Here is a 15,408-nt window from a genome sequence, read left to right as displayed (position 1 = left end):
GTTCTCATCCTATGTGATTTCAACCTAGGACCTTGAGACAAGGACTGTGTGGAATCCTCATGGGTTGTTTCTTGACCAACTTTGAAATTTTTATAAAATTCCTCCTCTTCTGTGGGTTCATCTGGCTCTCTGAATATCTTAGTGAGCTCATACTCACTGGAGGATTTATCTAAACCCCATTCCTATTCATTGGAGTTTGTGGAATAGCGACCCTCTTGTTGAATTTTGGCAGCTTTGATTTGTAAGGCTTCTCCTGTCCTTTGAGTGTGGACCTTGGAAGTCAAGAAATAAAGTCCCTTCAAGCATTCCTTTTTGAATGTCAATTCAGGTTGTAAAGGTTCAATGATGCCTTCCTTTTGTAACCCAAGAGGGCTTTTTCCATCATACCCAAATTTTTGTAGGATCTTGAAACCTTTGCCATATTTCTCACATGGTAAACTGATGTGATTTTGTGTCTCATCTTCAATGTATTTGTAAAGAATTTTGTATAAGTCTTCCTCTTCCAGTTCGCTCCATCTTTGAAAGGTAGTAGGGTCCCATTTGAGTACCATGATGGATACTTGCTTGGTAGGATGTGGTTTTCCATATTCTTTTGGGGAACTCATGACTTGTTGTAAGTACATGGTCTGATTTAAAGTGTATTCCCCCATGCCCTTGTCCTAAAATTTGCCTTTAAGCTCACCTTGTTTTGATGTCAAAGGCTTCAATGACTCAGGATCAATTTATGCTGAAGAAGGAACAACTTCACGATTACTGGGAATGATGGTCTTAGTTTTTTATCTCAGGCTATTGTAGTCTATTAACGGATTAGGATCACCGTTAACTGTTACTTCTACTCCATTGTGAGGAAACTTAATGCATTGGTGATATGTAGATGGGACTGCCCTCATTTCATGAATCCAAGGATGTCCTAGCAATATGTTATAAGTGAGATCTAGATCTAGGACTTGACAAACCACATCCTTCATAACTAGCCCAACTCTGAGAGGTAAGGTGATTGTGACCTTGGACGAATGCTCTTCATCATCATATGCCTTGATGGTGATTTGATTTGTAGAATTCACAGCTTTATTAGAATATCCCAATTGTTTAATTGTGCTCAATGTACAAATGTTTAGACCTGCTCCTCCATCTATCAGGACTCATTTTATTCGATGTTTGTGTATGAAGGCTTCAATGTGTAATGGTGCATTAAGTGGCTAACTTACAGAGGTGTCATTAGCTTCTGTGAATGTAAGAGAGTGTGGAATGGAAAGGTATCCCACCATGGCTTGAAACTGGTCCATGTTCAGATCAGTAGGAATGATAGTTTCTCTCAAGGTTTTGTCAAGAATAGCTTTATGTGCAGGGGATATGCGTAGGAGCTCAAGAATGGAGATGAGCGCGGGTGTCTTCCCTAACTGTTCTACAAGGTCATACTCAGGTTTGGTTGATAAGGAAGCGATGTTCTTGGCTGGAGCACCTTGCAAAGTGATTTTACCTTGATGGGTTGTAACATGACATTTAGAGGTAGGTTCGGAAGAAGATCCAACGCCTTTTAAGACAATCTTGGGTCTCTGGGTAGAATTCTCAGGGTTTTTGTCCTTGATGATAATGGTAGAGACGTAATTGTCCATCAAAATGTGATTGATAGTTGAATCATAGTTATAGGATGCTCTGGTATAGTTGGTTTGGTCATCTATGGCTTTAGCTTTTCCTTTGTCATGTTTTGGGAATGGTTCCTTAAACATCTCATGTTCTTGATTGGATGAGTGTCCTTCAATCTCAATGTCACCTCTATCAATGAGATCTTGTATGATGTTCTTCAGTCGATGACAATTTCCTGTCTTATGACCCTTGCTCTTATGAAATTCACAATACTCATCATCATTCCACCAATTTGGTTTAACCTTTGGCTCATATGGAGGTAGATCTGGAACTGTGATTACCTTGTTTGCCACTAGCTTCTTGAAGACTGACTCAAGTGGTTCTCCCAATGGAGTGTACTTCCTTCATGATCTGGAAGTTGTTTGAGTATTCACTTGATTGTTTGTAGAACTTGATCTAGAAAAAATGAATTTGGGTCGCACTGTGTTGGCGTCAATAACACCATCATTGACTGTGTTCTTGTTTCTATTCCAAAATCTCGGCTTGTCTTTTCCTTTAAAGTCATCTTTGTTTTCCTTGAATATCTTAATGACTCCTTGTTCAATTAGGACCTTTTCTATCACTAAGCCTTTTTCAATGATGTCCTTGAAGGTGGACAAACAAGATTTCCTTAGATCATAGCCAATGTCTTTGTTAACATTTTGTATGAACATCTCTACCATTTGTTTTTGTGGAATTTCACAAGAGCATCTGCTGGCTAGATTTCTCCATCTTTGTAAAAATGATGCAAAAGGCTCTCCCTCTTTTTGCTTGGTGTTGCACAAAGTAGTGACTGATATATCTATCTCTATGTTGTAGGAGAAATGTTGAATAAATGCCTCTACTATGTCACCCCATGACTTAATTCTAGGTGGAAGTTGGGAGAACCATTCCATAGCTTGATCGCCTAGGCTCTATGGGAATAATCTCATCAAATATGTCTCTTCTGCTGCTACCTCAATGCAAGCTATGAAAAACTATCTTATGTGTGCCTTAGGATCCCCTTTTCCTCTATACTTATCAAATTTAGGCGTCACAAAGTGTGTAGGAAAAGGAGGCATTGGAATGCTCTTGTCAAATGGATAAGGACATATGTCTCTCATTGTGTATGTTGGCTTTGGTGTATTTATGTCCTCCATTTTTTTTTGTAAGTCCCTGATTTGTTGCTCCAAATTGTTCTTAGGTGGAGATCGACTTCTTGGACCATATCCCATGCTTGAGGTACCAATTGGAGGAGGAGCATGTTGCATATATATATGATATTGATCATACACATGTTCATATGGAGGAGGTCTATAGTGATGCTATGTATATGGACCACTTGGTATAGATTCATGTTGAGGAATGAAATATCTGCTTTGTCCATGTATACCATACTCTACAGGCATGTCATGTTCTAATGTGTTGCCCCCAAATTTGACACGGGGTTTCCTTGTGTCCAAATTTTGAGCATGCCTTTGAATATCCAATTTCTTTGGTGGTTGATCCTTAGCATTGATATGTGATTTAGCATATTTCTCTACATAAGACTTCCATAATGGTCTACGAAGGTGAGTATCATATGCTTGACCATGTGTATGTGGGACCTCTGGTTTTTGAAACAAAGATGATGGTGATTCAGGTACCATATGTGGTCCTCTATTTCCTCCACTATTAGGCCTCCTTTGATCCATGTTGGAGTTTGGTTGTTGCAAAGGTCGATTTTCCATTATTTGAGACATGTCAAAATCATGAGGTATCTTGGCTCCACTTTGTGCCATCATTTGTAAGAAGTATTGTCTATCCCTCCTCATTATTTCCTCAACCAATCGATTGAAATGGGGATTCATAATGGACTCTTCCACATCTGCCAAATGTACGGAGAAGTTGTCCATATTGTCATTATGGGTAGCATTGTTGTTTGTAGTGTCCATGTTCTCAACATTTGGAATGTTTCTATAGGCATCCATGTCAGGTAATGTGTTATGATCAGTATTGAAAAAGACATCATTGTCATACTCATAGACACTCATGTTTGTGGACTCTTGGGCCTCTTTAGTTTCTCTCCTAGATTTTTGAAGACGGGTTTCAACCATGAACTAGGTATTGACCAAGATGTGTGAGACTAGATGAAAATGGAAAAAGTATGGAAGACCAAGGGTTGGATGGAATGTAAATGAATCTAAAGTGCACATGCAATGTCCAAAGTGTAAGACCAAGTATGTATGTAGTAGAGTAGGTGTGACTTCCAAAGAGAGGATAGTTTCTCTTGATGAGGTAAGTTGACCTTGACTCTAAGTAAGACCAAATGAGACCCAAAGGTTAGAGACCTTGATGAGGGACCACTTAGCAAAATGTTGTTGTATGTAGTGTGTTGACAAAGTATGATGAGGACAAGCAAGTGGCCTTTTGACTCAAATTTAGACAAATGTGAATGTAATGTAAGGTGTAAAGCAATGATGGATTTTGTGAGACCTAAAGATAGGTTGAATGATAAATGAAACCCTGGAGAAATGACCTAGGAAGCTCAAGAATTCCAAAACTGATTGTGTTTGTTTGTTGGACTGTAAAATTTTTTCAATTCTAAACACAGACACGCCTGTATACTTCATAGACACAATTTCCTAACACACATGTGGTTCTGTTTAACACAGATGCATTTCTGAGATTTTTGTAAAATGCACTTTTTGGAAACACAGACGTGTTTCTGCCCTTCACAGACGCGGTTACACAACACAGACGCTATTATGTCAGACACAGATGCGTTTCTGCAAAATTTGTGCAATTTTTTCCAATCTGTGAAGTCATTTTTGTTGTGACCAAATCTGACTATTTTTCATGACAAGAGGACACAGTGTTGATGAAGACCCAATGTTTGTAAGTGTCTAGACTCAAAATGACTCCAAGAAAAGTGTGTTGTTTGATGTAAAAATGTTTTGCATACACTTGAAGACACAAAAGACACAATGTTTTGCTGTTTGGTCTTGAATGTTCTGAATGTTTAAAATAAGTCAAACACAATTCTTATGGCTGGCCAAGACAATAGTTGTTGATCCCACATGGGGTTTTACCCCCAAGGTGACGCTATTCAGAGCGGATACTTAGATGCTTGACCTCACTGGCTCCACCCTCGACACTCACTTCTTGGGTCAGCCAAGCATCAGTCCCCACAAAAACTCCCCGTGGCAAACTTTGTATCTCTACTAAGAATCGTATGTGTGTGGGCCGCTACTAGAGGTCCGACCTCCTGCCCCAACAACTAGAAGGATTTGGGCTTCTAAGGCAAAAAGGTGCTAGTAAGGGCATCCTCTCATGTGGCCATACATGCGGCACTTTCAGCTCTGTAAATACAGAAGGCTCCCAGCCAGTAGGGGTTACGCCCTACAAATGATCAAATAAATTTGATCAAATGGGTTTATGGGGAGACATAGTGTCGGTATGAACTAATTAGCACACGTTATCCATAGTTTTCACCATGAATACAATTGTTTATAGTGGTTCAGAAGAGGTGGGTTTTCCTTGCTACCACTTGGGTCATTCTCTTCTCACTAGTAGTCCTAATGACCACACGGGAAGACAAGCCCTCTAAAGATTAAACAAAAAGAGCCTATTGCTCAAGACACAAAAGACAATGATTCAATTTTAGTGCACCAATTGAAGTGTTTGCTAGTGTATGAAAACAAGGCACACAATAAAAATCCAAAAACCCTTGCTAAGGACCTGCAACAAAGATTTATTAGTAGTTTGAATTGTTTGAAATAATCATCCCTTCCTACAAGCACACAAGTTAGGTAAATTTTAGATCCAAAAGACTTTGTAAAAATGGGGGCCTTCAACCAAACGATTTCGCTTTCAAGACAAGCTGCACCAATTTTGTTAGCTAGATCTGAAAATGTTAGCTCAAAATAAACCAGATCTGAAACCTTAAATGCAAAACCCAAAACTAAATCAATAACTCAAAATTGGAAACCGGTGCACACAGACATGATTACCTTCAACATAGACATGACTTAGAGACGCAGACATAGTTCTATGAGACACAAATGTGGCTACAGAACCCAGACACGACTTATGGACACAGATGCATCTAAAAACACCGTAGATGCGACTTATGAACACAAACATGGTTTCCAAAATCTACAAAATAAAATGTTGTCGATAACACAGACGCAATTCTAGATGTTACAGATGCGCCAGAAAATCAAAAACATGATCCAAAAGTATGCAGATGCGAAAATATCAAAATGCTGTCGAAAATGTCAGATCTGCAACTTCAAAACACAAAATCTGCAACAAGGATGTTAAATGCAAAAAGGGACAAGTCCTACCAGGCGTGCCAAAATGTATATGGTGAAAATGGATAACAATAATAATGATATTGAAAGACTAAATGAATTCAACCACAAAACCCTAGCCTAACAACAACAAAGATCCACCATAACATATGAAGATTACCTAAGACAATGCAAATCAAATGAAATCACAAAGATTATACCATCACATGTCTAATAGAGTTTGGATCTCCATTCTTCCTATCTCCATTGATCTTGTTTGATGCATTTTCTCTCAAATTTTATGTGTGCACAAGAGCTCAACAAAGAGCAGAATGTGGTTGTAAGTAGGATCGTAGTGTAGTCAAGTCATTAAGATGATTCATTAGAATGCATAGAACGATTAGGGTTGATAATGAAGGAAGCATCCTCTTATATAGAAGACACTATATGAAATGGAGGGATAAGATTGAGAGGTGTAAAAGGAGGTCGGCTATGATTAGAGGGTAGGTAAAAGAAATAATAAAATAATGAAAGAGGTAGGTAGTGTATGAATTAAGAGATGAATGACATGTGTCATGGGTAGAAAAGGTTAATGAATTAATTAAATAAATAAAGATTTATTTAATTAATAGAAGAAGTGGGATAATTAAATAAATAAGATATTTATTTAATTTAGAAAAAGGAAAATTTAAATAAATAAATGTATTTATTTAAATAAGAAATAAGGCTAGAAAAGGATAAATGAATTAATTAAATAAATAAAGATTTATTTAATTAATAGAAGAATTAAGCTTAGATAATTAAATAAATAAAAATATTTATTTAATTAGACTGGACAATTTTGGGTGTCCACAGTCGTCACTTGATTGAAAGGAGAGACCTAATTGTATAGTGACATTAAAGACTTGGGATTATGTATAGAGTTATGTAATATTTATTCATGCAATACTACAGAAAAGAAAGAAGTATCTTTGGTTTAGTTTCGTAAATTTCTGGAAAATAACATTGTTGTGTTATAGGATATTTTGATAAGAAAGAGATTTATTTATTCCTTTTATGCATTTAAACTCAAATATTAAGAAATAAATGAATTTGATTTGCGTGCATGTAGGAGACTGAAAATAAAAGCTTTTAGATCAATCCAGGAAAATGTAAAAAGTCATTTTATTTAATTCTATGAATTTTATTTTATCTGTGATTGTATTTTTTTTTTATTTGCAGAAATTAGAACAAAGAATTTATAGCCATCTCTAAGGTTTCAAGATTTATAAAATAAGTAGTTATATGTAGTTGCTATTAATATTTGTCATTTAAAAAGTTGTTGTAGGATTATCCAAGTCTGTCAATTTATTTATTGCAAAAAATGAAAATCATAATCTAGTATAGATTTATTTAAATAAAAGCTAGATTTATTGAGTTGCTGGTAATTTTTATTAAATCTAGTCCATTATATAGTTGAAGTTGAAATTTATTAAATACTGGCATTATTTATATGCAGAAAATAACACTTATAGTAAACAATTTAAATGAAATAATACAATTTCTTTACTTTTGTTGTAAGTGAATGAGAAATTTATTAATCCATCTATTAAATCTTTACATCTAGAATATTTATGAGAGGAAATAAATCAAAAGAAAACAAAATAATATTTCAGTATTCTATTCGAATACATACCTAGAATCAAAATACTATGGTTTATTCCTTACATAATTTCTGTTATATAAAATATATATCTATATAAATATATAATTATATACATGCAAGTTACCTGTATATACTTATATATATATAAAATATATATATTTATATAAATGCCTACGAAAATATATATATAAATATATATAAATATATTTTATCTTTTTAAAAAATAAAAATAAAAATTAAATTAAATAAAAATAAATTTTAGGGGGGGGGGCAAACACTGTGCAATGCATAGTGATCGGCGGGGCCGAACACTGTGCAATGCATAGTGGACGGCGGAGCTGCACACTATGCATTGCACAGTGGTCGGCGGTGCCACACACTGTGCATTGCACAGTGGTCGGCGATGCCACACAGTGGACAGTGGGGCCGCACACTGTGCACTGCACAGTGGGCGGCAAGGCCGAACACTGTGCAATGCATAGTGGGCGACCATGGCCGTGCCGCTCCCCAAGAACCCCACCTCCCATTACTCCGCCTCTACAGGATGAAAATGCTGCCACACCTCCTTCAAAGGCGTTCGGCCCTGCACAATATTTTTAATCAAAAAAAAAAAAATATAAAACCCTAGCTTGGGTAGGGCTAGGGTAATAATAATAGAAGTGGTAAAATTTATAATATAGGGGTATTTTATAATGCAAAATCCCTAGTTAGGGTTTGCATGATTTTGTTTCTTTTATAAAGTTGGGAAAATTGTTATAATAATTAAATATATATATTTATATATGTAATTATATATAAATATAAATATTTAATTACACATAAATGAAAATATAAATAGAAAGTTGTGGAATTAAAGAATGAAGCGTATCTTTAGATTTTAATATTTATTTGGTATTGTAGATTTTTAAGAGTATATAAAGTCAAGTGGGCAAACATTATTTTTTTTAAATCAACCTAAGGGTATTTCTTTTTTAAAAAAAAGGGTTGAGATTTAATTAACATACTTGGATATAGGTTTTTGGAATTAAATCTTATAGGACATTTTTTCGTCATGGGCTTAATTGTACCTTAGTTAATTTAATTTGAGCACATTTTAAGTATGGATTAAAATGAATTAATTTAAGCACATTTTAATTACGGATTAAAATGGATGCTAGGAGAATAATTTTAATTAGCTTTCTAAAATCAATTAATGGCTACCCGAGATTAATTTTGCTTGTGCCAATTAACTATCTGAATTAGTTGAATTATTAAATTCGAGTAGACAATAAAACTATTCACTTGGAATTCTGCATTTAATTTTATTTAATTTTGTATATTTGAGCTAGTTGATCAAGTTAATCTAAACATAGTTAAGACAAAACATGTTGTAGCATTTTATATTTGTCACTTTAATGTTTTTAAAAGTTATGTTTAAAAAAAAAAATTATCCCAGTCTTGCCTTAAATTTTGGGCGTGACATTGTCACTCAATTACCTGAAAAGACAACAAAGAAGAATACAGAGAAGGCTATCATTAAGAGTGTACCTCTTGAACCATCGAAGCAGAAACTACTTGAAGATGATGATGATGATTCTTTAAGTATTTTAGGACCCATTGATATGAACACTTTGAGTGCATCAAAAATGTTGAAGATTGCTAATGTTATGCAATCTAGAGCACATAAGAAGAGACTAAAAGAGCAAAGGATTGAAGTAGAGACAATCCTGAACGCAATAGAAATTTTGTCTTGTTTACTACTAGAAATAGGTGTCGCACATCTTCCTACACCCATTAGCAAACTTGGTCGGTTAGTTGTAGATGCATCTGATCAAATCAAGTCACTTGAAGATGCTGCTCAAATGTTTGCTGAGAAGATCTAGAAGAAGAAATATGGAGATAAACTGGCAAAGAACATTGAAAGTGGAAAAATGGCTCTATCTCATAATGGAAGTCTATTGAGAAAAGTTGTTGAATCTGGAGGAAAGTATCTTGCCTTTACCTCCAATGTTTCTTTCTTTTATTCTGACATTTCTAAGAGTCAAGTTGAAACTGAGCAAGAAATGGAAAGGATATGCAAGGCGTATGTCCCACTCCAAGACTCCATTCATGCCTTTAACCGGTCTGTAGATGATTAGCATGACAGATTGGTCAGGAATGATAATGAGAAGGCTAAGAGACTCCGATCTCTAAAAGAGCTCAAGAGTCTGTTCACATTACAGGTCAACATTTTTCAGAGAGCCTACTCCAATGCAGAAGCTATTCTTGCTACTCCTGAAACCTGCACGCTAGACTTAATGGAAGAATTTCATTCCCAGCTGATGTCTACATTTGAGTATACTGCTAGCATACTGGAATCATGGGAAAATTCTTTATCATAGATGAAGTAGAAATTCAATAATATTTTTATGAGATTAGCCAATGCATGAAATTTTTTAAGTTGTTAATATATGCTGAACACTTTGATACAAATTATATATATATATATATATATATATTTTTTACTTTTTCATTTTGGCATTGTTGTCAAAGGGGGAGTAGAAATATGTGTGTGTTTTTGAAAAATTTGTATTTATGCATGTATTAAGGGGGAGTATGAGTATATGTGTAAATTTGTTGTATATGCACACTTAGCGGTATTGTATTACTCTAAAAAATTTCTAAGTGTTGCCATCAATGCCAAAGGGGGAGATTTTTGGCTTGATGATGATTGTAATGTATTCATCACTAGTTGTCGTTGATGAAACACTCTCACACACACATATTATTACATTGACTACCGGTGTAACTTCAATTGGTTTACACTGTCAACCGGTATGTTTAAGGTTTATCTTTAACCAATACTTTGTGTCAACTGGTATGTGCATAAGAGACAACCTATGGTACACTAATTCAACATCAAAATGAAGATGAAGATGAAGATGGAGATCAAGCGAAAGATTCCAGAACAACGGTTCACATGTTTTGTTCCAACTGGTATTGACTGTTCTAACCGGTATCTGATTTTATGATGAGTTACTAACATCAACTTCTTGGCAGTCATTTTTGTGATGAGTTTTGATCACTTGTCTAGATACACTACACCTAGGAAATTGTGTTTTGATTTCTTTAGGTTGACATAAGATTTGAATGTCTATTTTAAGACATCTTAGTGAATCATTTGAAATATATAGAGAGTGAGTATAATTATGATGTTATGCGAGTACTGCTATGCATAAAGAGTGAAAGATTTTGTTGAAGAGTGATAAATGTTAAGATGAAGAGCAGTGTTGAATGTATTTAGAAGGATCTGATCAAGCAAGTATTGTGCTACTCAGAATAGATCAAACCACTCTTGTTGTTTTCTAAACATTACAACAGAATCAAATCCCCTAACCGAGTAAGCTCTAACAAGATTCATTGTACAAATCCTCTAACAAGGTGATCCATTAGTTTGGATTCTCAAATCCTCCAATGAGGTTACTCCTAACAGGGTAGTACTCTTAATAGGGTATAAGATTCTAATCAATCTTTGGGATCTCTAACAAGATTCATTCCTAGCAAAGCACTTTGTAGACCTTAACCGGTCAATTATCTATTACTACAGATAGTTAACTTGTGAGTTCCATCTCACCATGGTTTTTACCAGTTTGGGTTTTCCATGTATAAATACTTGTGTTATGGTGGATGCTTTACTTTTTGTGGATGTTGTTATATCATTTTGGATAGCATGTATTTTGTTTAAATACTTGGTTAAGTTCATCTACTAGTTAGTGTTTGAAGTAGTGTTTTATTTGGTGTCATTGATTCACCCCCCCCTCTCAATTCTTTTCAAGTCCATCAAACATGTCATCATCCTTTAGTGGTTTCTAACTAAGGCATCTGCATGCCAGTTTCAATCTCTATTTTTAGTTGCACCACTTTGCCTCCTCCTTCATTAGTAAATAACATCTCTGTTAATTTGTCAAGGTGACAAACTCATCACAATTTATCTGTTTTGGCATCGCAACATGCCTTCTCTATTAGTCCAGTGCATAACCCTGATTTCATGCACTTGAGGCATTCCTTAGATCCATTAGTAGTTCTGGTGTGAGCCTTTAAACACCTGCCTTTACTTCTTCTTCCTTATCTCATAGAACTATAATGCACACTTTGCATGATAGGAGATAAGCACCACTTACTAGTGGAGTGACACCTTTTCATCTTCTTCCTATAACGCATGCATGTGGCTTCCCTATTTGTGCAACACATCTTCAAACAGGCACATGTGACCCAGTGTGGGCACATTCATTGTCAGTCATATCTTCACATGGTGACTACATCTTCATTCGGTGGGAGTCCTGTTGTTTTGCAACCACATAGCATACTAGTGACATGTTCATCCTTCTCCTCTGGTGTTTATGTGATTTAGGTAATATTCTTCCTCTTCATCACAAATAATAGCTTAAGCAAATTGCTCATCCTTATTTTACACAAGTCATAAGATTAACAGTTGGCAACTGCACACTGTCAACATAATGCTTATCACTTGACATCCTTTCCTTACCAATGATACACTGTACCAATAACCTTTCCCTTTTATCCACACAAGTCAGGAACTAACTTGTGTATTGTTGACTCCAGTGATCATTCCTCTAAATGAAATCCTCTTCCTTACCTTACCGGTGTTCTACAACACAAGGTGATATCTTATTCTATACTCCTTCTTGACAATGTTGCACATACATGTCTCATACCAGAAGTCATCCCATACCGATTGACATCAATGACAACACAATGCCAACAATCTCCACCTTTGGCATTGATGTCAACTCATGTAGTATCTAACATACTACATAATCTCTCTCCTCCTTTATATGATCCAATAGATTCTCACACATGTAGTATGCGGTATACTACATAAGCTTTCTCCTCCTTTGACAACAATGGCAAAGGGAACTATTAGGATATCATTCCTTGTATATACCAGTTACTGACAAAGTTCTCTCTCCCTTTATCATCATTGGATGCATCTCCTCCTTTGATACCACTTGTTATATTTTCTCAAGTCATAACACTTGAGATGGAGGACTCAACCATCAACTGACACTAATTAAGCATGCAAATCTGATACTATTTATTAAAACAATTAATTGTTGAAGGATGTGTTAGTGAATACTACTCACCTGTCTGTCAATCTACATCGCCTCCCATTTGATCCCAAATTTCTTTAGAGTAAAATATGATTGTACTATGAATACAACCAACCAAATGACAAGAAGATACCCATAACCATGAAATTCTCCTAGGTATACCTACTGCACTATCCATCATCTACAGTTTAGGCAGTCAGTATCATTACAAGTTCAAGTATGATGGCTCAACATTATGAGCACTTGAACTCCCCTTGAGTCATACATATCAGGTCCTCATCTCTGGTTAGGTCTAATATCAGGACTCCAACTATTTTCATATACTAGTTGAACTATGCATATGTGATCATCTGATGATCTTTATCTCCATCATATCCTCCACACCCTATGACATGATCCTGAGTCCACACAATGCCATACATGACATCACCATGTTATAAACTAAAATAGTTAGCCCAAAAATATGCATGCTTGTATGATTAACCACCAGGCCAACATATGTCATTCGGGTCTTCATCAACACCACCTGAGACATAACTTCAAATTCCATGCTACTAGGGTTATTGCAATGAACTCCAACCTCATTGTCTTACATAACCTACAAGTACATGTTAGCATTCATGTCAGTAACATCCTGCACATATCGGTTCCCTATATCGATCAACTATCACTACAGGAGCACCTTCCTATGACTCCTGACATTTTGTATCACCTTGTATCTTATACCAATTGTTAATCTCCATCCATTGGCACCTACATTAGTGATCCAACTTTCATCTATAGGTGTGTAGTCAAGGCAACCTCTACACACTTTATCATATCATTTTCTTCTTTCATATCAGTAGCACCTTGTTCTTCCAAGTGTCCTTCTTCAGTGAGGGGGTGAATGATCTAGTTCAATATACTACTCCCCCTGAGGTCCAGCATCTCCTTTAGGCCTTAGGAGATATCACTTGTGCATTGAATGCATAGTGTCGGTCCATGGTCTTCTTCCTCCATACCTGCTTGGTCTTATTCTCCTTCCTAGTTTTAGGCTTGGGACTAAGTCTTACCACCTTTTGTTGATGGTTCCTTTCATTTCTGGATTCTGCATCACAACTAGAAGTAGTGTTATAGTAGAACACAACATCCACCCCAACTTCATGATTTGGAAAACTCTTAACATACCGGTTTGACCACCTTCTCCTGGGCATGTTGTTGTGACTAGCAACCAAAAATGGTGGACCTCTTGCTTCTACAGAGACATTTCTCCTTTGTTTCCATGCAGGTCTCTGACTTCCATATGATTTGTATCCATCTTTTTTCAGAGAAAAGTTTCTATACTAGCCTCCATGTGACTACGAGTTCCTCTTCCTACATTCAAACTCTTTATGGCCAAATCAATTGTTGTAATAACATACAACATTTGCATTATTAGGGGCAACAAATGGATTCTTTCTAGCATAATTAGGAGATGCGACATGCATGTATCTACTCCTAGATACATTTTTCTCATATGCATGATGTCTATGAGATCCTATATTATTCTTTCTAGTTCTCTTTCTACATTCCTTTTCCCTGTGGCCATAAGCATTACATCCAAAGCAATAACCGGTAAAGGATGCAATATGACTTACAAATTTATTTTTCCATGCATGGGGAGATCTTACCAGTCTAGAATCTCCATTTCTTCATCTTTGAGGATGGATCCTTGGTTGTCTATTTTGTGCAGCTCTTCCATCTGATCTCTTCTTCTCCCACACTTTTCTTTGTCCTATGGGCAGTAGCATTCCTTTGACCTTTGCCGGTAGGAGGTCCACTTTGTTTTCTTCTCATGTTCCTTCTTACAGAGAAGCTATCTTCTCCCATCTTCCCTTTTCCTTTGGGATCTCCATTGTTCCTCCTTGCAATACAGGCCTTCATTCTTGTCTGCAAGTCTTCACTAGTTGTATTTAGGTCAACTTTCTTCAGGGGAGCATTTCTGATTATGAAGGTCTGTCCCTTATTTTCTCTAGTTGAGGAGACAAACAAAATGTCATTATGTGGGACATTCTTGTTGGTGGAGCATTCATTGACACCACTACCTAAACCTTCAGTGTCCTTGGCATGATTTTTCTTATTCAACATTTTGTCCAAGGCATCACTGCTACCATCAAACTGGATTCTTACCTTGACCTCATTTTGACATTTCTCAAGGTCATTTTAGACAATCTCCAATTATCCAACTAGTTGCAGATATTCTTTATCTTTAACTTCTAGCACAAGTGCTATATCATTGCACTGACACTCCTTGGTGCCTTCTTCTTCAGACCTCACCACTGAGATGCATTTCACATATTCTTCAAGGTATTTAGTTAACCTATTTTGCTCCAATATAGAAGCATTCTTCAATATCTTGTATTCCTTTCTTACTCTACTGAGTTCTTCAAGTGCATTTACAAGCTCTCCTTCAAGATCAACTTCTACTTCATCTTCTTCTTCACCTTCACTATCAAATAGATCTTACTGGTTATTTCTATCAACCTTGTCTCCTTCTTCATCTTTTTCATTATCACTACCAAACACATCATACCGATGGGATCTATCTCCATTAACCTCTTTTGATGTGTGATTTTCAAAGTCTGTCTCATGGACCATGAATAGATGAGTCTCCTCATCATCATTTCTACTACAACAATATGATCTACCTTTGTCATCCATGCATAAGTCTGTTGCATTTCTTTTCTCTCTCACAAACTGATCTAGTATTGCAAGGTTTATATCCATAAATCTTCTTTAGTCTATCCCATAAATTCTTTGCTGATCTGCACTTATC

This window comes from Cryptomeria japonica, chromosome 10 (genome assembly GCF_030272615.1).
Source record: "Cryptomeria japonica chromosome 10, Sugi_1.0, whole genome shotgun sequence".
Classification (NCBI taxonomy): domain Eukaryota; kingdom Viridiplantae; phylum Streptophyta; class Pinopsida; order Cupressales; family Cupressaceae; genus Cryptomeria; species Cryptomeria japonica.
Note: the sequence above shows the minus strand (reverse complement) of the source record.